Source organism: Sprattus sprattus (genome assembly GCF_963457725.1).
Source record: "Sprattus sprattus genome assembly, chromosome: 1".
In the NCBI taxonomy this organism is placed as follows: Eukaryota; Metazoa; Chordata; class Actinopteri; order Clupeiformes; family Clupeidae; genus Sprattus; species Sprattus sprattus.
Genome location: NC_137920.1, coordinates 42947790 through 42975289, shown reverse-complemented (window position 1 = coordinate 42975289; position 27500 = coordinate 42947790). Strand labels below are relative to the sequence as shown.

The window sequence follows — 27500 nt, the reverse complement described above, 5'->3', positions numbered from 1 at the left end:
CGTCCAAGCCCAAACCTATTCTTGAGGTTTCAAACATTTTCCAGGCTATTTGGCATCTAACAAAAAAAAAGCGTTGTAACTCTTATTTATGCTACAATACAACTTATATTTGTTATGATAGCCACATTTAGTATACTCGTTTTTGTCTTATACCATTTTTTTTATCTGACATTGCAGGCTATAGGGTCTTGTTGCAGCCATGCAGCAGCAGTGCTGTTAAAGATTGAGCTCTATGTTAGGATGGGGAGGACAGGGAGGGCATCTTGTACATCAGGAGCATGTAAAACAACACAAGCCTGCATACAGTGTGAAAAGCCAGACTATGGTAAAATGATTCACTGTGTCCAATGTGACAGCCACTTCCACTACGGCTGTGTGCAAATTTAAAGAAAGCAGTGAAAGAGGTAAAAAAGCATGAGCTTAAGACAAGGTTCAAATAGTTTTAATTTAATAAAGAAAGTATAGTACATAGTCATTTATTTGTCTGAATATCATTTGTGGATTACATTTATCAGCAAACACAGTTCATTTTATATCATTTGGAAACAACAGACTTCCAGAGATTTGTGAGGGCACCACACACATTCACTATATCATCTAGGAGGTCAACTTGTGACACTGGAATGACCGATTGTAAGATTTTAAAATTCTTCCACCGGCCAATAACTCTTTCTATGTGAATTCTTACAAGTGAAAGTTGTCTTGATGTGTCAACCTCATTAGCTGGTAGTTGTCTTTTTCCTTCGGTGAAATTTGGAATAAGCAGGGTGGCACCATACGCGGCAAGCTCTTCTCTAATTAAAAAGCCCCTATCAGCTAAAATGTCATCTGTAGGCTCCAAAAGATCTAAAAATCCCATTGATTGGTAATCTGCTTGTCTGACACCCGGCCACCCGAACCTGGGGATAGAAAGGATATGGCCCCGGCGGGTGTAATGCCAACTAAATACTTAACTGTATTGTGGTGTTTATATGTAGACCATGTCTGGGCCTGGGCAGTCAAGTTACTAGGTCTGTCTATAAAAATCTCTGTGCACTTTTGGGCATGTTCTTTAAAACAGCAGTCTGACTTGGCCATTTTTTAAGTGGTTTCAACACTTTAGCCATAGAAGGTAACCAGGTTCTCAAAATGCATGATATTGTGCTGTTCGATACTTTAAACCTAAGTGCTATGTCAGTGTTAGTGAGATCCAATCTAAGTTTCATAAGCACAATCAGTAGGTGATCTCCCAGGGTACGTATTTCAGTAAACTTTTCTACATTGCCTTTTAGTTTTTTCAATAACCAGTCAAAGATTATAGTAGTTATTCCTGTGAGAAAAAGAAACTGTACACTGTTATTTCTGATTGAGTGGTAAGAATACTTGTTGTTCTGAAGCTCTTCTATTAGCTTCTTGTTTTCATTTTGGATTTCACCAAACTCTTGGTGCAGGCTCACATATTCAACCTGAATCTGTTCATACATGTGCCTCAGATTTTCATAATCTTTCTTTGGGCACATGGCATCCTCTTCCAATGGGGCTCATCTTCAACTGTAAGACATTAATGTGAAGACAGGAATTATAAGTTTTACTGACACCACATGTAAAACACAAATAATGAGTAGCACAAGTACATTTTACATGTTTGATTGAATTGAAAAGTGTGTTCTCACCAGGGCAAAGATCAGTAGTCAATAGGGAAGGTGATTTAACAGATCTCTCAGATAGCAGTTTATTCCTTTGAAAATCTGTAAGATTAGATCGCACATAATAGAGGTAACTACTGACTGCCATTTCTCTCAAAGCTTGCAATACAGAGCAGGCGATGTTACCTTGGATAGCTAGCTTTGATGCCATAAGTTAACATCACCTGCTCTAGGTTGCAGGCACTGTTGGCTGCTAACTTATCAAGAGCAAACACGCCTTACCTCTCCAATTTAGCTTCAGGTCTCTGGCGAAGGGACAATGTCGGGGCTTTCGTAGTTAATTGAGGCTTCTCCTACGAGTAAATTAAGCACAGACTCAACCCACGATCATTGTATGCATTGTATAATTGTATGAAATGAATAAATGAATGTACTATGAACTAGCTAACATTAACGGTTAGCTAACGTTAATGGTTAGATATCGTTAACGTTAAGTTAACCTAAAATTGCAAGGCTAAAGTTAGATATGGATAACATTAGCTATCTAGGGAGCTGTTTTGGCCAACTAAGTTATCTCAGATTTAACTAACACAATTTCAAGTCAGCTAACATAAACAAAATTCACTGACCGGATATAAAATGTGACCCACATATGCGTGCATTTTTAATGATGTCTTCAGTCCAGTCCACTCGTTTTATAGCTTGAAGCCAGAATCTACGCCTGTTTGCATTAAACAGTCTTTTCCCCGAAGGAATGCGGTAGAAATTGAGACCTTTTTTTTTTAGTTGACCTGTTTTGGCATCCCACAACACAACAAGATGGCATTTTTTTAACGAAGAAACCGAGACGAAGAAATCCTTAGCTTTATCTCTCCAAAATCCTCTTGCACTGTCACTAACTATGGCTAAAATTTCCGCTTTTTTGCCTCCAGAATGTTTGCGCTTAACGTTTATGACGTAGGTCATAAAAGGGTCTATTAGTTTGCTTGTGCCTTGACACTGACTTTCTTGCAGCTGTGTTGGCATGAGGGATCCAATAGTGACGACGCAGAGTGGGCAGCATTTGGTTTTTTCCTCTATGGCCAACTCTTTCATTGACATGCTGCAGAATGAGTTTTGAAAAGTGTCTTTCCTTTGGCAAGATTGCAGGATGTTTTGTTTCCTCAGGTAAGGCTGATTTGCTTAATCTGCCGCCAACTCTAAACACTCCATCAGCGACCACTGGATCAAGCTTGTATAGATGACTTGACTTCTTCACGGCACAAGAGCTCAAAGCAGCCATTTTCATTCCATAATGTTTTCTTTGCACAAAGCCCACTAGGGTCTCCTCTGTCAAAGACAGGTCAGCAGCTGAGAGTTAAGAGTTCCACTGCAGTTGAGCTGAGAGCATCTTGTCTAAGCGCACATCCAGAACAGCAGCTGCGAGCTCCAGACGTGGCATGGTGACTGGTTTTAGTGGTGCCACTCTTGCTTTTCCAATAACAAAGGCAACACACACTTCTTGTTTGCTGTTTGGTAGCCGAAGGTTCGACACAGCACCAAATCCAGTTTCGCTGGCACCACAAAAGTGATGCAGCTGTGCCAAAGCGATTTCATCCAAATCTTTGGGCGTGAAACATCTGCGGATGCTGAATGAGTTAGGCAGAACCAAATCATACACCCATCGTTGCCATTCTTGAGCCAATTCTAATGTAGCCGTCTCATCCCAACTGAATTTCTCCTTACAGAGATGCTGCAGAATCTGTTTGTTGTTGGGCATTCTAACATCAGAGTTACGAAAAGGTAATCTCAAGTGGTAGTGTCCATCTTTAAGCACGGCAGAGTTTGACATGGTTTCCATAAACTGTTTATCTTACACAGGCATTTCTGTTGTTCATCACAGTGTTGTTCCACAAAATCCTGATCATACTGTCTGATTTCTTCCAAACTGCTAACAGATATGCGGTTAACTTGCACAAAAGCAGAATCATGCCCATCACCATCTTCATAACAACCTAGAGGACCATTGATGACCCACCCAAGATGAGTTAGCATAGCATAGGGCCCACTACCCTCACTCCTCACTACCCTCCAAGGTTCCAGTGCTTTAGGAGCATTCACCCCAATCAGCAGCCCAATGCTTGCGTCTATCAGTGGTAACTCGACGTCCTTCAAATAAGGCCATTTCCTTACATGTTCCTCTGTAGGAATGTTTTCTTTAGTGATGGGGATTGACTTTTGTGTGTAGACATCTGGCAGCTTTAGGTAAGTGTTTTCATTTAAAGCAGAAACTGCCAGTCCAGCTAGCTTGAATGTACTTACAGGCTTTTCCTGTCCCATCGTTTTAAGCAGTATCTCTACTTTCTTTCCGGACCCATTCAACTGAGTCATCAATTCCTCTGTACAAAATGTGGCAGAGCTGCCCGGATGGAGGAAGGCATACGACTCCACAATTTTGGTTCCTTTGCCCAACTTGACTTTCACCGGGACGACAGACAGTGCACACTCTTTTGCTCCGGCCCCAGTATGGTTTTCAGCTTCGAAGGACACCAGAGCTGTTGACATGGGTGTTTCTTTAGAGTCAGGCTCATTCCTTTGCTGTGTAACAAGCATTTCAGTAATCTGGTTTTTGCTTTCTCATCACCTCAGCAAGAGCAACACTTTCAGCCCCAACAGGGTGTTTTGGAGTTATTTGCACTGGACTGCGTTCTGTTTTAAGTCTAGCTGATGGTTTGGGTAAGCTGACTGGGGGAAATGATACAGGAGTTATTTTCAAATTAACAGGGGATTACTTTGGTCTTTCCACTGTTCTCGTTGGCTTTTGTATCGTTGCAGGTGGCAAGAACTCCGTTGTGGCTGTGACTAAGCTACCTGATGATGCTCTTTGTGATCCATTATCACTTTCTTCCTGATCTTGCATGGAAGACAAAACCTGCAATTTTGCATTAGCTACGGCCAAGTCCGTTTTTAACGCTAACGCCTCTTTGCGAGCCTTTAACTGAAGCTCCTCTGTCTCTTTACGTGCTTTTAACTCAAGCTCCTCCGATTCCAGTGCATGCTTTTCTTGTAGCGATTGCGCTTTTACACGTAAAGCAGCGCACTCTACCTCGGCCTCAATTTGTGCCAATGAGGCTCTAGAAACCCTACTTCCTCTGCTGGAGGATTTGCTGAATGTAGTCGATACTTTACTAAAAGCTCTGCTTGATTTTTTAGCGGAGCTTTTCGCAGCGCCGTCTGCACCCCTGCTATGCGCCTTCGGAGACGGGCCTACTTGGGAAACGCTGTCCTCAGGCAGAATATCATCTTCTTTGTCACCATCAATCAACCATGCTTGCGTTTGCTCAATAAATGCCCTAAAACCAATTAACTTAGGCTCATACCAGCCCGTATGGTCAGATTCTCGCTCGTCTTCGCTTACTAACAAACTCTGAACTGAAACTTGCAATTCCATAAATTCTTCCAAATGATGATGAAACGTTTCCATGTGCTTATTAATAGGGATGCACCGATCCGATACTTGTATCGGTATCGGTACCGATATTGAAGGAATTTCTAGATCGGGTATCGGTGACAATGGGCCGATCCATATTTAAAAAAAAAATATTTTTTTTTTTTTTTTTTTTTTTTTAATGTTGATTTTTATGTGTTTACATCGAGGCTTTGTTTAATTCATACCATGCTCCGGTATCATTGTTTTAAATGGACTGTTGTTATATTGAAACACGCACATTCAAAGATTTAGGGTGCCGCGATGGCAGACAATCCAGAGACCAGCCATAAAAAGCCTTCCCGCACGTTAACTGTATGAAAAACTCTCTGTTGATAGTGACGTTGCCTAGCAACGCTGTCTGCTCAGTTAAGTTTTCAGTGGATAGTGACAAGTTCAGTTTGTCGCCCATCAGTGGCAAAGTAGTTGTGCCTTTTACATTTCCAATGCTTAAATCATCATTGTTCAACATGTATGTGAGGCATTGTGTGCGTACATAATGAATGTAAGGGGTTTCATGAAGTTACGACTGTGATAGGTAGAGTATTATGAGTGCAGGTTGCTATTAGTAGCAATTAGCATGCTAAGCGGAGATTTAGTTATTTTCTGATGTTGATTCGCTGTAATAAAGATGGGTTCATCCTGTTAAGATTTCGACTAGATGAGCTATGAATGAGATTCATGTTGCCTAGTGTAATGCCTAGTGTAATGTCCACAATTATATGTATCGAGTAATGTTAGTTGTGTAATTGTTATCGTGTAGCAATAACTCATGTTAAAGTAATTCAGTGCAGTCCCAATTCTCATTGCAGGCACACACATGTGTACGATCACATGCATCGTCATGTAATGGAAATTGATGAATATGATTGCTAACTAATATGAACACTAGCCCTAGTTAGAACGTACATTATTTGTGATTTTTTTTATCCTATGTTATGAATTGATAGTGATGACTAGACATGATGTTAAGTAGCAAATGAGCAAAAAATGCACCAAGATCTCATGTCATGCACTCCTCTTTTCTCCCTCTCGACGTGTGGTCACACACATACACACAGAACTGGTAACTTTACCATACTTTCGCGCTGTTTTTTTATATCGGTATCGGATCGGTATCGGCCGATACTAAACCTCAGATATCGGTATCGGTATCGGAGGTGAAAAAAGCGGATCGGTGCATCCCTACTTATTAACTGATTCTTTTGATTCTCCTGCTTGTATACAAGTCTCAATTTCATTACGTTTTCTTGTTAGAAAGCTGAGTTTGCCTCTGTGTGTTCCAAGTAACTTAAAAAGTTCACGTTAGTTTTCTATGTCTTGTTCATGGTCTACCATTTTTAACTTAATTCAATTTCCAGCAATTTCAAAAAACTAAAAATTCACTTCTTCAATGTCCAATTCAAAAACGTTTTTTTTTTTTTTCAAATTAAATATCTGCTTTGTTTCCTTAAATCAGTGATTCAAAGTCCAGCCCGACGCGTCGGGATATTCACAAACAATTCACTGCGTTACTCACAAGCTTTCGCGATGTCCAAGTTCCAAGTTAATTCCACGTCCAAATCCATTGGTCCATCTTCGTCCTAAATTCCAAGTTGTTTTCTAGTAATCCATGAGGTTTTTTGACTTAAATGTGGCGGCCTTTCTATGGTTTCTAATTTTCCATATTCCAATATCCAGTCAAGGCCGTGGGTCGTCAGCAGGTAGTGGATTACGCACTCTCGGTAGTTTCGAGTTAAAAGAATAATCCATTTATTGTGGCTTCAAAAGGGTGAACATAAACGAGTAGTATAAATCCATCAACTTTGAATACAGTAAACTAAAAAGGGCTAAACTATTATCGAAAAGTGCACCGAAAAGTGTACCGAAAAGTGGTCAAAAAAACGTATGTTTAACCCACCTAGACCCACCATTTGCTACCAGTCTTCTACTCCCCTAGCCATTCAGGTGACGCTACTCATAAGCCGTCCAGGTGGCATCTAATCAGCGGTCCAGGTGACAATTAAACAATTAACCTAAACTTCAACAATGGTAGTCTAATATGCAGGTTAAGAAACAATAGGCAAACATAGAATAGGCAAACATAGAAACAGTATAATTACATAACGCAACCCAACTAACTCAGGGGAAATGCAAACTTTAAGTTCAGACAAAAAAATGTCCAAAACGGCTACAACACATACACACACACACATTAATATCAGAGTTTATCGTGTCTGTGTCTGTCTGACACACACACATATACACACACACACACACTTTAATATCAGAGTTTATCGTGTCTATGTGTCTGTCTGACACACACACATATACACACACACACATTAATATCAGAGTTTATCGTGTCTATGTGTCTGTCTGTCTGTCTGTCTGTCTGTCTGTCTGTCTGTCTGTCTGTCTGTCTGTCAGCCGTTCATGTGTGTCTGGTAAATTTATAATACGCTTTTCAAAGTTCTCAAAGATGCTTTAAATATGTTTATTAGCATGTAAAGGAGTATGTATGTTTATTAGTATGAAAGGATTTGCTTGTAGATTTTGTACTAGGTTAGGTGTAACAATGGGATTTGGTCATCAAATTTGAGCCCTTTTCTCTGGTGTCCCTCTTCACAGTAGTTCCCTATGAGTTATGCAGTATTAGTTCCCTATGAGTTCTGTAGTAATAGTTCTCTATGAGAGCTGTAGTATTAGTTCCCTATGAGTTATGCAGTATTAGTTCCCTATGAGTTATGCAGTATTAGTTCCCTATGAGTTATGCAGTATTAGGTCCCTATAGCTGCGTATACATGTGTCTTTTTTGTAAGCCGCTCTGACGGAATCGTCTTCACGAGTAGGTGTGAAAAGTTCTAAGGGAAGCGGCTCTTGTTGGAAAGTGGTTACATGGATTACATTCGTGCACAGGCAGCTGCATCGAAATCAGGTGCGGAGTGGCCATCGGGACGACTGGGAGATTTCATGAGCGGCCCATTGAGTTAAAAATAATGTCAATCAAGCCATGCTCCCGTGAAAAACTCCACCGACATCTAAACAAGATAGTAGTTCAACCACTATATATAACACTCTTTGTCTCTCTACATCTCACTTCTGGTGTGTGTCGAACTCACTCTCATTAATCCAGCCTACTGATTTTAGTTTAGCCTCCTATCTTGATCTAATTCTTTTTATTCAGACGTTACATCACTTTCATGACCACAAATAAAAATTGGCCGGCGATTTTATTTATTTATTTTTTGTTCATAAATGAATGTAGAATGGTCAGAGCAAAGCCTCATGGGAAATGGGACCTGCGTATCGCTCTGCCTTTATCCAGTGACCGTAGGGAGATGAATGAGCGGCTGTCAGAGAGAGAGAGAGCAGGTGAAGCGGACTGGCAAAGAGGCCTGGGTGGTGGAATAGCCAGCTAGCTTAGAATAACTTCCATTCAGATCCAATGGTAATGCTACCTAGATAGGTATGCTAACTGTCGTTACACATTGTTAACTCCACCAAAATACTCATGTCACTGGCTTTAATTTGAGAATGGCATGTTAGTAGTACATTTCATACCAGTACAGTTGTTTAATTACTGCTGATATTTACATTTACGGTCTGTAGCCTGGTGGTCTACTGCCACGTAGGCAAGCATGCGCATAACACTCCCTATAAGCGGCTTACCTGTCACTAGTGCTGTAGCGACGCGTCGATGATGTCGACGCGTCGATTTCAAAATTACGTCAACGCCTTGTTTTTACGTCGACGCTTCGCCACATACACGTGGCTGACCCAAACAGAAACAAACATTGCGCAATTAGAATGGAGATAGAAACGCCAACCACCTCACAGCAGGATGCCCATCAAAGCCCTGCAAAAAGCCCCATTAAAAGAAAAAGTCCAAATACCTCGCCCTAAATCATCGAAGGTATGGGAATACTTCAAATTCAGTCCCAAACGTACAGGTGTCGTTATTTGCAGTCTTTGCCTAATGGAGTTGGCATACCACACCAGCACAACAGCGATGTGGGAGCATCTGAAGCGGAGCCACCTCATTGTCTCTCGTGAAGGGGATAATAAGTAACGTTGGTTACATTAATTTAACGTTTGTTCAGTGTGTTGTGTAGCTTGAGCTCTGCGCACTTTTGTGGTGCTAGCTTACTATCTTCTTAGCTCTCCGTGCAGTTTGTTCGTGCTTGGTTGCTAGTAGTTAACGTTAGCTAACGGCTAGACAGCTGTGTCAGTTTAGTTAACGTTAGTTAGCATCTCACTTACGGCTGCAGAACACGGCAACCAAGCACGAACAAAGTGCGAGTCAAAAACATAACATTTGACTCACGTTGGCCAGCTTATAGTGTATCATGATTAGGGTGACCAGACGTCCCGGTTTTACCGGCACCGTCCCGATTTTACCGGCACCGTCCCGATTTTGAGTTGCGTGTCCCACGTCCCGAAAAAAACCTGTCGGGACGCTAAAATGTCCTGGTTTACACCAACCACTATGAAATTGTCCCGGTGGTCATCGATAACATAGCCGATGTGGTCTCATTATAGCCTGATCATTAACTAAACCCATGTAGAAATATTAATAAAGTGTCATCATATGATTTGAACAATGTGTGCGTGTGTCAGTCAATCATAGTGGTCTGTGTCTGCATAACCTGTGCAACCAGCGTTACAATGTATTTGTTTCTGCCTAGTAACGTCTCTTCAAGACAGCCAGGATTATAGCCATGGAGTTTTGCTCAAAGTAAACGGTGCAAGGAGAGAAATTGTAAGTACAGGTAGTTACAGAATGTGGCTGTATCTGTTATCTGTAGTTGTTAACGATTGTTACCTGCTCAAATGTAGGTTTACTTGAGGTAAATGAAAGGGAATATTGTAATGTAGTGGGCTATGTTAACACTAATCATGATTCACTACGTTACATCGCCAATGTCAACTAATGGCGCCAAGCAATGTCCAGGCCAGGACTGCAGATAAGGTGGTGCGCAGTGCTCATGAATGAATGAATGTTTTTATGAGCACTGAAAACATTTAAATTGTCATAGGGCTCATTTGAGTACCAAACATTTTTACTGTGTCTCTAGATAAACATAAAATGCATTGTTGGACTTTTGCTGTGCTAAACGGTGCTCAATAAAGTATATTATTAAGATTTGTTTGGTATTTATTTGAGATACATTATGGTTTTAATCGAGAAACAGAAAAATAATCGTTAGACTAATCGTCCAATTAGTCGTTAGATTAGTCGACTAATCGATAAAATAATCGCCAGATTAATCATTTACAAAATAATCGTTTACCCCCAGCCCTACCTGTCACCAGTAGCTACATGTTACATCAACCTTGTTTAAGCGGCTTACCGATCGGCGTAGACTACCTCTTTCGATCGGCTCAGACTCAATCGGCTCGGCTTACATTTTTTCGTTAGCTGCATGAGGCAATTATAAGCGGCTTACGAGCTATGAGTTCTGTAGTAATAGTTTCCTATGAGTTATGGAGTAATAGTTCCCTATGAGATCTGTATTATTAGTTAAAGTGAAAGTGAAAGTCCTCTCTATGGCAGAGGTGGTGTAGACACACACACTCTGAAATCCACCTCTGCATTTAACCCATCCAGGGAAGTGACACACACACACAGTGAAGTGAAGTTACACACTAACCCGGAGCAGTGAGCTGCCTTTGGCGGCGCCCGGGGAGCAGTGATCGGGGTTAGGTGCCTTGCTCAAGGGCACTTCAGCCGTGGATGTGGGCATGGGGTCTACCACTTCCCCCGCCCACATTTTTCCTACTGGTCGGGGATCGAACAGGCCGCCCTACTGTTTCCAGCCTGAAACCCTAACCAGTAGGCCACGGCTGCCTATGAGTTATGTAGTAATAGTTCTCTATGAGAGCTGTAGTATTAGGTCCCTATGAGTTAGTTCCCTATGAGAGCTGTAGTATTAGTTCCCTATGAGTTGTGTAGTAGCCTAATAGTCCCCTTTGAGTTATGGAGTCAGAGTTCCCTATGAGTTCTGTAGTAATATGTGTAAGTATGAGGTGTAGTACCTCGTAGCCCATAGAAACAGGCCATCTTTACTGTGTGCTATATATTGTTTGGATTTAGAATGAAATTAAAATGCCTTTCTCCTCCAATGACACGCCTGTTTACTGCCCCCACCCTCTTCTAACCCTGCTGTACTATTCAGACGTCTACCTTTTTGATTTTATACACAGCCAAAGCTTCTAATTTCTCTAGTTTATTTAATTTAGGGGCGTAGTGTTTATTTAATTTACAGACGTCGAGTTTATTTCATACGAGGCGTAGTGTTTCATTTCTTTAGTTTATTTCATTTAGGGGCGTAGTGTTTATTTCATTTACAGACAAAGTGTTTAGTTCTGTATTTAATTTAATTTCTCTATTTTATTTCATTTAGAGACGTAGGCCCCTATCTTGCACCCAGCGCAATTGACATTGTCACCGACGCATGTATCATTCCTATCTTGCACCAGGCGCACAGCGGGATTTTCCCTCCCGAACTTGCGCCGGCATGGGCGGGGCGGAACAGAGAAGGCGTTTCTCTGGCGCAAGTGGTATTTTGCAGTTTAAAAACAACGCCGTGCGCCGTGCACCGTTGACCAGAAAAAAGCTGGTCTAATGTCACAGGCGCATTGTCTAGAGTCTGTGGCGGGTATTCAGACGCTATTTTAAGGGCGCGTGTGCTTGCCCGTACAGTATAGGACCTATAGGCTACACGTGACGGTACTTCTGTCGTCTACACGAGAGATTTACACCAATTTTTTGGCAAGCCATATATAATTACAAGGAAAATAAAGTATTTACCACATAAGGAAATCATTGTGATATCCATATCCAAGATATTTTAAAAATAGGCATATATCTAGCGTACACATTGACCCAAATGATTCAGGTTAATTGTAATGGCGGTTCAAACCAGACTGTTTTACACAACATTGCCATGAATCATGGATGTGTCAATGACATAAATGAGGATAGATTAGAGGACTTTAGACTTTAGGACTTAGATTAGAAGACGTGAGGTTGAACTGCATGTGCCGATGCCATTAAACCCCAATGCCCCAGCAGCAGCACGAGAGAGGAGAGCTCACCTGACAGAAGCGCTACCTCCTCTATAATGAGGTAAGCAAACCATTGCCATCTCCAGAGTATTGCTTGAGCAAATTGCAATATTATTACCATGCATACATAACCTAGTGATTCAGTGAGGGTGAACCCAAAACATCGGAAAGTATGTTTTTGTGACTTTTGTTTCAAATATGTTGCCACCAAAAAACGAATGCTAGCAACTGAAAAAATACAAACGAGAAATGAAAAGTAGAAACTAGGGATGCACCGATCCGCTTTTTTCACCTCCGATACCGATACCGATATCTGAGGTTTAGTATCGGCCGATACCGATCCGATACCGATATAAAAAAACAGCGCGAAAGTATGGTAAAGTTACCAGTTCTGTGTGTATGTGTGTGACCACACGTCGAGAGGGAGAAAAGAGGAGTAAAGAGGAGTGCATGACATGAGATCTTGGTGCATTTTTTGCACCATTTTTTGCATTTGGTGCATTTTTTGCTCATTTGCTACTTAACATCATGTCTAGTCATCACTATCAATTCATAACATAGGATAAAAAAAATCACAAATAATGTACGTTCTAACTAGGGCTAGTGTTCATATTAGTTAGCAATCATATTCATCAATTTCCATTACATGACGATGCATGTGATCGTACACATGTGTGTGCCTGCAATGAGAATTGGGACTGCACTGAATTACTTTAACATGAGTTATTGCTACACGATAACAATTACACAACTAACATTACTCGATACATATAATTGTGGACATTACACTAGGCATTACACTAGGCAACATGAATCTCATTCATAGCTCATCTAGTCGAAATCTTAACAGGATGAACCCATCTTTATTACAGCGAATCAACATCAGAAAATAACTAAATCTCCGCTTAGCATGCTAATTGCTACTAATAGCAACCTGCACTCATAATACTCTACCTATCACAGTCGTAACTTCATGAAACCCCTTACATTCATTATGTACGCACACAATGCCTCACATACATGTTGAACAATGATGATTTAAGCATTGGAAATGTAAAAGGCACAACTACTTTGCCACTGATGGGCGACGAACTGAACTTGTCACTATCCACTGAAAACTTAACTGAGCAGACAGCGTTGCTAGGCAACGTCACTATCAACAGAGAGTTTTTCATACAGTTAACGTGCGGGAAGGCTTTTTATGGCTGGTCTCTGGATTGTCTGCCATCGCGGCACCCTAAATCTTTGAATGTGCGTGTTTCAATATAACAACAGTCCGTTTAAAACAATGATACCGGAGCATGGTATGAATTAAACAAAGCCTCGATGTAAACACATAAAAATCAACATTAAAAAAAAAAAAAAAAAAAAATATATATTTTTTTTAAATATGGATCGGCCCATTGTCACCGATACCCGATCTAGAAATTCCTTCAATATCGGTACCGATACCGATACAAGTATCGGATCGGTGCATCCCTAGTAGAAACATTTCTCCAAACAAGCATGGGATAATATTGCCGTGATTGTTTCTGGTAACACACGTTCTGGTGGCCTCTCCGGTAAAAAGGGCATACATCTAGCGTACACATTGACCCAAATGATTCAGGTTAATTGTAATGGCGGTTTTGATGTCGGCCATCTCCTGGCAGATGAGCTGGGGACAGACGCACACTGTCCCTATCACATTTCTGCGGTGAGATAAGGAGAAAAGGGAGGGAGAGATCGGTAGAGAGGAGAGCCTGATCAGTGGCTGGCCGCACGCGCGCGCACGCACACACACACACACACACACACACTCACACTCACTCGCTCTCTCTCTGGCAGATGAGCTGGGGTCAGGTTTAGTCCGACATGCTGGGGAATTCATAAAATGTCCCGTAACACCCGACAGCCAAGAGCGGGCTAAGCAGGCGTTCTGGGAGAAGTATGGGTTCCCTGGCGTCCTTGGCGCTATAGACTGCACCCATATTCACATACGTGCCCCCCCAGTGTTTTACACAACATTGCCATGAATCATGGATGTGTAGATGAGGATAGATTAGAGGACTTTAGAAGACGTGAGGTTGAACTGCTTGTGCCGATGGGTGCAATATTATTACCATGCATACATAACCTAGTGATTCAGTGAGGGTGAACCCAAAACATCGGAAAGTATGTTTTTGTGACTTTTATTTCAAATATGTTGCCACCAAAAAACGAATGCTAGTAACTGAAAAAATACAAACGAGAAATGAAAGTAGAAACATTTCTCCAAACAAGCATGGGAAAATATTGCCGTGATTGTTTCTGGTAACACACGTTCTGGTGGCCTCCGGTCCTCCTCCAGGTAATTCCGCCTTTATAATAACAAGCCGCTATGGAATATGCGCTCCTCGCTCTTAAAGGGAATGTGAGATGAAGCTCTGATTGGTTTATTGCATATTGCGCCCAAACCACACCTATGGCTGAGTAACCTCCTTTGGACCAACCCATTTGACATTTGCGCCGGACGCAAGTGTGTTTTTTCCGCCGTTATAATAGCAAATGCGCCATAGAGCCGCCCACACAGCTACTTGCGTTTGGCGCTGTCCTACTTGCGTTTCTGATCGTTAAAATAGGGCCCATTGTGTTTATTTCATTTACAGACGTAGTGTTAATTTCATATAGAGACCCAGTATTTAACGTGTTTGCTATTCTATGAGCGAAAGCAGGAGGCCTAATCTGATGTAGTTTGCAATAAACGATGCTCAGGTCAGGGTTTTAATCCCTGAGATTGGGAGTGATTCCTCTTCAACTGAGGCTACAGAGGAGCAATGCAACAGCTTCATTGACTTTTTCAGATCCAAGGTCAACAACATTCGCTCTCTGATGTCAAGCTCCCCAGCTCTGCTTCCCTGTGACACCAACACCTTATCTGCGAGTGTGCTGTCTCCTCTACATCTCGCTGAGGTTCGGGAGAGCCATGTTGAAGAAATCCTCAGAAAAATGAGATTGTGTACCTGTACCCTGGACCCCATTCCCACTGCTCTGCTCAAGTCACACATCCCCACTCTCAGGGCCTGATTTACTAACAGGATTGCGCCCATTTCAGGCGTAAAATAGCGGTCGTAAACATAAAACGGTATTTACTATGGAGGCACATTCGAGTAGAGACGCATATTAACGCTTTGGGGGTGTGAACGTGGGAGGGCACGGAGACGTGGGTGGAACCTGTGCCTAAGGCGCAATTTAATGGGAGGAGAGAAGGTAAGTGCGCCTGATGATGTATTGCGTGGTATTTACTAAAACTGCCTGGCAAGCGCACGTCTCTAATTTGCGGGATAATTCTCCGCCTCATAAAAGCACGTCTTAACCAGGAAGCGCATTTCCATTGAGTCTGAAAACGTTGATATGGCAACAGTTATAAGAGCAAGGCGAAGACATAGACAGAGACAGCGCACAGAAATATTTTTTTCAACTCGTATAACAATTTTTCAGTTAAGCGAACCACAAATCATTAGACGGTACAGGTTAACCAGCCACGCAATACTTCAATTACTGAACCAGATCAGAGACGACATCGAACCCTCCAACCGGAGATCACAATCCATTCCATCAGTTGTTAAACTCCGGACAACATTGCAAATATTGGCATCGGATCATTTCAAACAGTTATAGCATCAGCAGTTGGTATATCTCAGCCTTCACTCAGCCAAATATTCACCCAGGTACTCGACGCATTGCTACGGCGCACTGGTCAATACATTTCCCCTCTGCCATAGCTGAAATTAGAGACATCAAACAGGACTTTTTTTTGAAATCGCAAACTTTCCGAACGTAATTGGAACCATTGATTGCACCCACGTCTATATACAGCCGCGGAAAAAATTAACAGACCACTTCAAAATTATCAGTTTCTCTGGTTTTACTATTTATTGGTATGTGTTAAAGTAAGATGTACATTTTTGTTTTATTCTATAACCTACTGGCAACATTCCTACCAAATTTCAAATAAAAATATTGTCATTTAGATCATTTATTTGCAGAAAAATGACAATTGGTCAAAATAGCAAAAAAGATGCAGTGTCTTCAGATCTCGAATAATGCAAAGAAAACAAGCTCATATTCATTTTTAAACTACACAATACTAATGCTTTAACTTAGGAAGAGTTCAGAAATCAATATTTGGTGGAATAACCTTGATTTAAAATCACAACTTTCATGTGTCTTGGCATGATTAAGCTGCGGTCGCAATCTAAGTAAATCAGGCCCTATAGGGCGGAGTAAACACAGATTGCCCAGCGCGGATCTGGTTTGATAAATACCACGGAAAATGCGCAAAAACACTGTGCGTCAATCTTAGTAAATCAGGCCCTCAGTCCTTTCATCACCAAAGTCGTTAACCTTTCCCTTCAGTCTGGATATGTCCCACCTGCTCTCAAGGTTGCTGTCATCCGTCCCCTTCTCAAGAAGCCCACCCTGGACCCGGAGGTTCTAGCCAACTACAGGCCTATCTCAAACCTTGCCTTCCTGTCCAAAGTGTTAGAGAAGGTAGTTGCTTCTCAACTTCAAGACCACCTCAAACACAACAACTTGTTTGAAAAATTTCAGTCAGGATTTCGTTCAGCCGACAGCACTGAAACAGCTTGGCTTAGGGTGACAAATTACCTGCTGATGACAGCCGATGCAAGATCACCCTCACTCCTCATCCTCCTTGACCTGACTGCTGCATTTGACACAGTGGACCACACTGTCCTCCTAGAGCGCCTCCACACAACCATTGGACTATCAGACTCTGTGTTACGAACCAGGCACTCTGATAAGTAACTGAATGACGGCAAGTCAAGCGGGGCTCGTGTCTAGGGTTTTATTATAGCGCGGATAACAAACAAAGAGAATTCTTTAACAACTGTAGGTCACAACAATAAGCGTAGGCCCGAAGAACGTGACGGCACGCAGCAGAGAGAGACCCTTCCGGACTGCCACTCCGGCTTAAGATGCATCTGGCTCCGCCCGCAATCACAAGTCGCACCTGCATACAATAACGGAGAACAAAACACAGCCAACGAGCAACACAAAGAAAACCATGACCCCTAGGGACAGTAGGAGGGCGTAACAACTCCCCGCAAAGATGGTGACTCCAGTCTCCATAATTCACTAAACACGTTACATCATAATTATTTCGTGCAAGGCATCACACCCACGGACAGGGATGCGTGCAGCAGCACAATTTCAATAAACGAAGGGTATACAGCCATGCTGTAATAAACGTAAATCAGGAAACACACATACACTTGCACACGTATCACTTTCATACTCACCACTCCGAACTCCCAGCGTATGCACGCACACATGCCTACAAGAATTCAAAGCAAACCCACTAGCACACACTAACAAACAAAACAAAGTCATGACATACGATTGCCTTAATCGTAGACATGGAAATCATCAATCACGGTTTTGGGTGCTTTCTCTTCAACACTGGACACTCTGCCACCAAATGACCAGGTTGCTTGCAATAAAAGCAGGCTGGATCCGTGTTGGCGTTAGCCGGCAGCTTGTCTCGATGACCGGACTGAAAAGAGTCAGCCCTAGCCTATCTCTAAGGGACATGTTATGTGTAAGGGTAAACTCGCCAGCCAATACAGCCGCTTCGCGCAAGGTGTCGCAGCAGCCCCTGGAAGACAGTCCTTAAATTCCTCTAAAAGGATTAGATCCCGTAGCTTCGCCTGACTGTCAACCTCTTTAGACGAACACCAGCGATCAAACAACAACTCCTTTTCTCGGGCCAACTCAGTGTATGTCTGACGATCGCCCTTCCGAAAACGCCTGAAGCGCTGCCTATATGCCTCAGGGACCAGCTCATAACTCCGCAAGATAGCTGCCTTCACCTCATCGTAGCCAGCACTCTGCTCTAAAGGCAGAGAGGCATACACCTCCTGTGCACGACCAACAAAACCGACTGCACGAGAAGCGGCCAGACATGCTTTGGCCAACGGAAAGTAGTCGCCACCTTCTTAAAGTGCAGAAAGTATGTTTCCACATCCTTCTCCGAAAAAGGCGGAACCAACTTAATGTATTTCCGGAGATCGAAATCGCTGGTCGTCGAGGTCAAGGTTTTCTGTCTGGGCCTTGATCTCCAGTGTTCTAAGCTCCAACTTATTCTCTGCTACCTTTAATCGCAGCGCTTCCCTATCAATATCTAACTCTTTTTCTCGGACAGAGAGTTCTTTGAGGCGGACTGCCTCTGTCATGTCCAACCGTGGCAAAACTCCATTCTCTATAAGGTACGGCAGTAACACCGATTTAATTTTGTGCTTCAGACGCTTATCAGCCGCAGACACTTCAATCTTAAAACTGTCCGCTACCTCCAACAGCTGATCTTTAGTTAGACCATGAAAGGCCTGCTCTGACGGGTCGTCAATAAACGCCTGCGCCATCATCACACAATATCAATAAACAAACAAACACACAGAAGTTCCAGTGTCGGGTGGCTGCAACAGGGCGACACTGAACTCGAAGTGGTCACCAAATCCTCCTAAAATGACCACTGGCTCTCTCTACCGTGCCAAGACACGTTAAACTTAACAGGTGATGGTTAGGTTAGACGCACAAAATGGGCAATAACCCGAAACACTATAGCAGCTGACTAATCATCTAACCCTTTCTAACCCCACCTGTAGCACCGCGAACACGCAATGCACCAACAACACTAAAGCGACCTTTAAGTACCTGGTGAGTGACTGGACGGTCCGCGCTACACCGCAACCCCTAACAAAAACAAAAAAACAAAACTGATCCCTCTCACTGATCTTCAGTGGGTTCCCTACCCGGTATACTTTGTCCGTTGAGCTCAAGAGGATGCAGCAGGCCAGTGGTGCAGCCTACCGCAAACCTCTGATAACGCATCGAATAAGGATGACCACCAGAAAACAACAAACTAAAACTAGAATGCGTTTCGTGAACGAACTGCGAGAGTGTGCTTGCTCTGTTGCGGCCATCAAGCATATGTTGTGCGCATATGTTGTTGAGGGGCCTCACAGACTGATATCTGAGAACAAAATCTGTATAGTACTGTGTTTTCTGTGTTCAGTACAACGTTGAATGCAGGTTGTAGGATGAATCTGCCAGCCTTCCAGTGTAACCATCTGCAGTGACACTGAATACACCTTTCTGTTTTCAACCAATATATTTTAGCAAGCAACCAAGCTCAACCATTATATTTTGGCTCCACTGACTGAAAACTCATTACAATTTAGTCTAGTTTTAGGCACCTTTAAAATTCCATATTATAGCCACATTAAAGTCCTTCCCTTCCCTTCTCAGGCCCAGGGACCTCCTGTGTTGTGTCTACTGCATAGTAGTCTAGCTTGCAGTAATTGTGGATGCAATTAGTCTCCAAGATACAGATCTCATGCCTACAGCTGAATTCCAATTAAATCAATGTAAATAATAATTTAAGGCAATACTTGATTAACAGAATTGTCATTCAAATATATGAGAATTGTCATTCAAATATATGAGAATATCACGTCTAGATTTGGAAAATTCAAATGATGTGATGGCAATTTTTCGGGGTGCCCATTTGAAATAAATCTTCATTATCAATGATACATTTTGTATAATGGGCTGAAATGGAAGGCACCCAATGCATTCACTTAAATTATGTCAAATTAAGATTCACTAGCATTAATAACTGATTATAAACAACAACATTCTATAGGTAGGGACTGATATTATTGTTTCGAAATACTAGAGAAATATATTAATGCAAAGAATAGAGAGATGTCGATAGTTATTTCTTGTATTTCGAATTTGCTCGTTCACACTAACAAAATAGCTTGCCAACTTAGTGTTACCATAGCCCACTACATTCCAATATTTACATTTACCTCAAGTAAACCTACATTTGAGCAGGTAACAATCGTTAACAACTACAGATAACAGATACAGCCACATTCTGTAACTACCTGTAGCCTACTTACAATTTCACTCCTTGCACCGTTTACTTTGAGCTAAGCTCCATGGCTATAATCCTGGCTGTCTTGAAGAGACGTTAATATGCAGAAACAAATACATTGTAACGCTGGTTGCACAGGTTGCAGACGCAGACCACTATGATTGACTGACACACGCACACATTGTTCAAATCATACGCTGGACGCTTGCTTTATTAGTATTTCTACATGGATTTAGTTAATGATCAGGCTATAATAAGACCACATCGGCTATGTAATCGCTGACAACCGGGACGATTTCATAGTGGTTGGTGTAAACCGGGACATATTAGCGTCCCGACAGGTTTTTGTCGGGACGCGGGACACGCAACTCAAAACCGGGACGTCTGGTCACCCTAGGCACAATACAACTAGGCTACTATGCCTAGCTGGCCTTAGAGTTAAATCAACCACATATCCTCCATATGAAATGCTGTGAAATGTCATAACCAACAGATTTAGCTAGACGGATAGTTTTGACAGTTGAAAGTGGTGTCAATGATAATAACAATTGCCCAAATAGACAAACTATAATAACTTAGCTAGAATAATGCTACCTCATAGTTAGCTAACGTTAGCTAGCTAAACGTTTACCAAGGCTAACGAATTGCCCAAATAGACAAGGCTATTCATACCAGTCACATATTCATTTATTTTTTGCTTCATTAATGTTGTGCGTAGCCTGTCCTATAGTCCCTACTGCAATGAGTTTACTAGTTAGCTATCGATAGCTAGTATAATTTAGCTAGGATATGCTACCTCATAGTTAGCTAATGTTAGCTAGCTAAACGTTAACCGAGGCTAACGTGAAAGTATGGGAGCTAGCAAAGCCATTTCTAGCTCTACTTCACAATATTGCGCACGTGCCTATTTTTAGGCGCATATGCGAGTGAAATACTCACACTGTAGAGCCCACTGTAGAGCCCTGTGCTCGTAAATTAATATTCCTAGTTATACAGTTGAATGGACAGAGACTAGAGGAGCCTTGGCGCAGGTGTCAGTGAAGCACAGGTGCAAGCTAGTTTTAATTACCCCATTATGATGTCATAATCCACAGAGTTCTGCCATGCAAGTCTATGGGGGAAAAAGGTGATGAAAAAGAGGAATAAAAAAGGAGTGGCAAGGAGAACCGCCACGAAAAGATATAGCAGGTTGCACCGGATCGGGCCGGACGTTTCGGTGTTTGAACGGCGTCTGTACCTCGAATGGGCGAGGCCTGATTCGATGCAAGAAAAACGGGCGGAATAAAGAAAATTATGAAGAACAATAGTGTGCTTCCCTTCGGGCAAGCACACTAATAATAAAGTGACGGATCGTTCCGCCCGGCGGCTGCTAATTGCGATGTAACGCTACACACCCAGTCAAGTCACAAGCTCTTGGTACTCACCAACCGTCGCAAACACTAAATGGCCTACTCACCTACCACAATACACAAAATCCTTACTACTGGACGAGCGCCCCAACTGTTACGAACCAGGCACTCTGATAAGTAACTGAATGACGGCAAGTCAAGCGGGGCTCGTGTCTAGGGTTTTATTATAGCGCGGATAACAAACAAAGAGAATTCTTTAACAACTGTAGGTCACAACAATAAGCTTAGGCCGCAAGAACGGCACGCAGCAGAGAGAGACCCTCCCGGACTGCCACTCCGGCTTAAGATGCATCTGGCTCCGCCCGCAATCACAAGTCGCACCTGCATACAATAACGGAGAACAAAACACAGCCAACGAGCAACACAAAGAAAACCACGACCCCTAGGGACAGTAGGAGGGCGTAACACTCTGCACTCAAGTGGTTTCAGTCCTACCTTTCTGGCAGAACTGAATATGTCTCACAGGGAATTTGCAAGTCCAGACAGCTCCCTGTCTCCTGTGGTGTTCCGCAAGGGTCGGTCCTCGGCCCCATCCACTTCATTATGTACATGCTCCCCCTCGGTCGCGTCATCAGCAGACATGTGATGTCTTTCTACTGTTATGCTGATGACACACAGCTTTATATCAAAACTGCCCCAAGCCCCACTGCAGCCATGTCATGTCTCACCGCCTGTCTTGGGGAGATAAAGGCATGGATGGGCAACAACTTTCTCCAGCTTTCCACAGTCACTAATCTCGGAGTACGGTTTGACTCTCACCTGAACTTTAATGATCATATTAAACACCTGTGCAAAACCTCTTTTTATCATCTAAGAAACATCTCCAAACTCCGCCCCACTTTAACCCTATCACTTTTCTATGGGATCACTGGCAAGAACATCCAGAAGCTGCAATACATCCAAAACAGCGCTGCCAGGATTCTGATGAAGGTCCGGAAATATGAGCACATAACACCAATATTACACTCACTACACTGGCTCCCTGTCTCTTTCCGGATTGACTACAATGTCCTTATAATCACCTATACATGCATAAATGGATATGCACCTCCCTACCTGCAAGAATTAATTACTCCCCAAACCTCCACCTGCACCCTCAGGTCTTCAAACAGCTTGTCCTCCGCGTCCCCAAAAACCAAGCTCCGCACCATGGGCGACCGGGCCTTTTGCTCGGCAGCGCCACACTTATGGAACAGCCTCCCTGACCACCTAAGGGCAACGCAGACGCTGGACTACTTTAAAGCTGGACTTTAAACATTTTTATTCAGGAAGGCATTTCTGGCCTTGTGTTAAATCTTTTCTGTTATGCTTATGTTAACAATTTTTTATTTTATTGTGTTATTATAGTTAGTTTCTAATATGTAGGCACTCTGAGATTCCTGTGAATGAAAAGTGCGTTAAAAATAAAATGAATTATTATTATTATTACCATCATCAGCAGCAAGTCCGTCAGTCCCTGCCACCCAGTCTGGAGAGGTCTGTCCTCCAGTCCCCCGACTCGCCCGTTCCCTCCCCAGTGCTAACGCGACATCACGGCACACGTCACGACACGACGCGACACAGGGTGCAGTGCTTAGTTTTAGTGAGGCAGCGGTGTGTGTCCTGATCAGGCAGCCTCCTGAGGCAGAGGTGTGTGTGTGTCCTGATCAGGTAGCCTCCTGAGGCAGAGGTGTGTGTGTGTCCTGATCAGGCAGCCTCTTGAGGCAGCGGTGTGTGTCGTGGTCAGGCAGCCTCTTGAGGCAGCGGTGTGTGTCGTGGTCAGGCAGCCTCCTGAGGCAGCGGTGTGTGTCGTGGTCAAGCAGCCTCCTGAGGCAGAGGTGTGTATATATGCGTGTGTGTGTGTGTGTGTGTGTGGGCAGCGGTGTGTGTCCTGGTCAGACAGCCTCCTGAGGCGAACGGCTAATGACGTATCTCCTCCTTGTTGAACAGGTTGCCACAGTAACTGGGCTGTGGACCGCGTGCTGGAAGTGCCTTCCGATGTGAACGCCGCCCGAGCCCCCCCCCCCTAACGTCCCACTGGGACCGCCCACCACACACACACCCCCCGCCGCCCGCCTGGCCCCCCTCATGTGCTTCTAAGAGGTGAGCGCTGAGTCCACATCCTACTGGCTGTGTGTGTGTGTGTGTGTGTGTGTGTGTGTGCGTGTGTGTGTGTGCGTGTGCGTGTGCGTGTGCGTGTGCGTGTGCGTGTGCGTGTGCATGTGCGTGTGCGTGTGCACACGCGCACCTCTGTGTTCCTCTGGTGTGTGGAGTGTGTGTGTGCTTCTGTGTTTCTCTGGTGTGTGGGTTGCGGTGTGCTTTTGTGTTTCTCTGGTGTGTGTGTGGAGTGTGTGTGTGTTTTGTCTCCCCCTGTGAGATGAGATGTGCAGTAGGTATTTGAAGCAGTGGATTGTGGTCCTAATTTGTGGTCATTTTTTAATATCCACACACACACGCACACACACACGCTTGCACACGCACACACACACAGATGTGAACAAAAACACTTCAAACCCTTTTAACAGATAGATACCCACTGCAAGACTGATAACACACACACACATACACACACACACACACATATGCATACATACGAACACACACACACTTTTGTATTATTCCTACACGTGTGGTTCTGTGTGTCTGTGAGAGGGGGGTATTGAAGTTACCATAACCAGACTATATTTCAAATGTGTATGTTTTTGTGTGTGTGTGCATGTGTATATGCGTATGTGCACATATGTGTATTTATATGCGTGTGTGTGAGTATGCATGTGTATATATGCGTATGTGTGTGTGTATGCATGTGTATATATGTATATGTGTGTGTGTGTATGCATGTGTATACATGCATATATACACAAATGTGTATATATGCACGTGTGTGTGTGTGTGTGTGTGTGTGTATGAATGTGTATATATGCGTATGTGCACGTGTATATGTGTTGCTTCATTCGTGTAGGTCGGGATGTATGGAGTGAGTGAGTGTGTGTGTGTGTGTGTGTGTGTGCATGTGTATATATGCGTGTGTGTGTATATATGCATGTGTGTGTGTATGCATGTGTGTGTGTGTGTATATATATATTCATGTGTCTGTATGCAAGTGTATATATGAGTGTGTGTGTGTGTGTGTATATATGCGTGTGTGTGTGTATATATATGTGTGTGTGTGTGTGTGTTTGTGTGTATGTATGTGTTATAAGCTTGTCATTTAGCCTCAGAAGCCCTTTGACCGCACAGAGCTTGTGACGGAAACTTCCTCTTTCTCTAGAAATGTGTACATTAGTCTCGGCTTGTTGAAGGAGTATAGACTAGTACTTCTATTCAAAGACTGATATTACTGCCACTGCCTAGTCTGGGTGCTCTGGTGTTTAAGAGCACAGTCTTTCACGCTAGCTATACTTTATAAAACCAGTGAGAAAGGAGGCGTGTGAGATGTTTGGTTGGGGTTAGTCTGGGAGAGTTGGAAGACTGAAAGAATAAGGGGTCATAGGGGAGGGGTCATAGGGGAAAGATGGTCCTGGTAGTGCCAATGTAAAAGTTCATAGATACAGGAAGTGCTAATGTAAAAGTGAATAGATACAGTATAAACAGGAAGTGCTAATGTAAAAGTGTATAGATACAGTATAAACAGGAAGTGCTAATGTAAAAGTGCATAGATACAGTATAAACAGGAAGTGCTAATGTAAAATTTCATAGATACAGTATAAACAGGAAGTGCTAATGTAAAAGTGCATAGATACAGGTACATAGGTACATAGATACATGCTTTGTGTGTGAGGAGACAGACAGCAAGACGAGTGAGACAGAGACAGCAAACGGAGGGAGACAGAAAATGGAGAGAGACAGAGACAACGAGAGGAGAGAGACAGAGAGGAGAGAGGAGAGAGACAGAGAGGAGAGAGGAGAGAGACAAAAAATGAAAACCTTGTGGCATGGATGTTTCAAATAAAATAAATAAATATATAGACACATTTTAGGGTTAGGGTCATACATTATTTACCAGGGATTAAAAACGAAATATTTTTCATTTCGTTTCGTTCTGACCAGAAACGTTATTTTTCTGTTCCGTTCCAGTGTTCCTATGCTTCTCTTCATGTTATTAACCGGTTAGAACCCTATAAAAGAACGGTTAATAACGTTCTTTTCAAAAATGTCATGGGGGGGGGGGGGGTGCGCGTGCCTAATGTTTGTCATTATGAGGGGGGGGGGGGGGGGTATGCGCATGCTTAATGTTTGTCATTATTCGGGTGCGTGCGTGAAGCCTATAGGCTAAATGCAATGCGCACTTTTTTTAAAACAAAATGACAACAAACTCAGCCGGTCACATTTAGGCCTACATTCAAATTCGGAAAGCATCTCCAACAAAACGTTCTCCATTACGCGCAAAATAAACACAACTCATGTCCACAGCTAGAGGCCTATGCCTACTCTCTTCTATTAACTCGAGAGTTAGCCTATTTGAAATGGACAACAGATAGCTTACATACCAAATTGCTTATTCAGTTTAAGGAAAAGTATGTCCTCCAAAACATTCTCCTTCAGATTGCTGCGCAAAGGAGACAGGATATATTTGAGAGGCGAAAAGGCACGCTCTACACTGACCTAGGTAACGGGCACAGGCAGCACAATCATTGCACAATCACTCGCAGCTCGCTAGTGTCAACAGTAGTTTCACTTCAGCCAGGCGGTCTGGGTAACATTTAGCGGGCAGGTAGCCAAGCCCATCACTTCCGGAATAAAACTTTATTTCAAGATTTATTTTAACAATTATTTTATTCCCACAATATTTCAAGAAAGGTTATTTGGAACGAAAAATAACGTTATTAACCGGTTATTTGAAATTGAAAATATTGTTTTCACTCCGGAACAGCTGAAATTGTTTTTGTTCCGGTTTTCCATTACGTTCATCACAAAATTTCGTTCTTTACCGGTTTTTGTTTTCGTTCTTTGAACCGTTTCTAATCCCCGTTATTTACACCTAATTATTCCAATATTCACACATACACACACACACACACACACACACATGCACAAGGGCGTCAGTTTGTTTTTAGAAGTGGTGGGGACAATAACCATAAGCTTGAGTGTGGTTTGAAAAGTGCTGGGTACCCTTATGTAAGCTATTCATCCATTCAACGTTGCATTACAATATGCTCTACAGTGTATTGTCAGGTGTTGAAAATCCCATTCGAACAATAAGAGTTGAAAACCACAGATTGTGTTTTGGCTTGTTTTTAGGGATGGTCATTCGATTAAATTGTCTTAATCGATCGTTGAAGAATTAACGATCGATTTTCGATTAATCATCACAATTTTTAGATTAAAATTCACTATTTATAGGCTATATTAAAATGCAGTGAAAAAGGAGAAAACACAGTGTGTTCCTCAATGAGATCTTTATTACAAGATTGACAACTCTTGTGGCAGTTAAACCGGATCCGTTGAATGGTTCCACTTGAAAATATGCGCTGCTGTACTCTTAACGGGTCGGAGCAGCGGCGCCGACAGCTAGAAGCCGGTGCTCATAAACACAACTTACTCTGGGGTTTTTTTCTCTCGAGAAAGAGGCTGAGAGAGAGTTTAGCCTACCTAACAATGAATTAGGCTAATTAAAGCTCCATTAAAACAACCAGTAACAGTATTATCGACAAGCCATTCAATTCACCGGTAAAGAAAATATTAATAGTTAAGCCCTAAACCTACAAGTCCAGGAGCTTACAATTAACAGCTGATAGTAAGCGACAACTTTTAAGATGATTCTTGACAAACTGACCAGTGCCAATTTCAAGCTACATCATTCCTGGTAACCAGAAACAATAACCCTGGAAGGTATTGCAAACTAGTAACTAACTGTTAAAGCACATGTTTTCAAAACAACCAGTTAGCTAGCTTGGCTACCTAATCCTTCAAGCCAAGTTCGCCAGCAAACCTAACTTAGCCACGGTAAGCTTAGTGATGGAGGCTGGTAGGATGGCAAGCTATTTCCAAAAGTGCTGTGCGCACCACGCCACTGGATGAGATACTGATTATCACAATCCCCTCACCCT

The 27500-nt window shown here is 42.7% G+C and overlaps 1 protein-coding gene across 1 annotated transcript in view; it reads left to right on the top strand.

Moving 5' to 3' along the window:
- zbtb20 (zinc finger and BTB domain containing 20) overlaps positions 1-27500 on the top strand; it is an 85046-nt gene that overhangs the window by 13688 nt on the left and 43858 nt on the right. The window contains exon 2 of the mRNA XM_080836906.1: positions 23401-23553. The gene's annotated coding sequence lies outside the window, so the exon portion shown is untranslated. The remainder of the gene's footprint in view (positions 1-23400; positions 23554-27500) is intronic.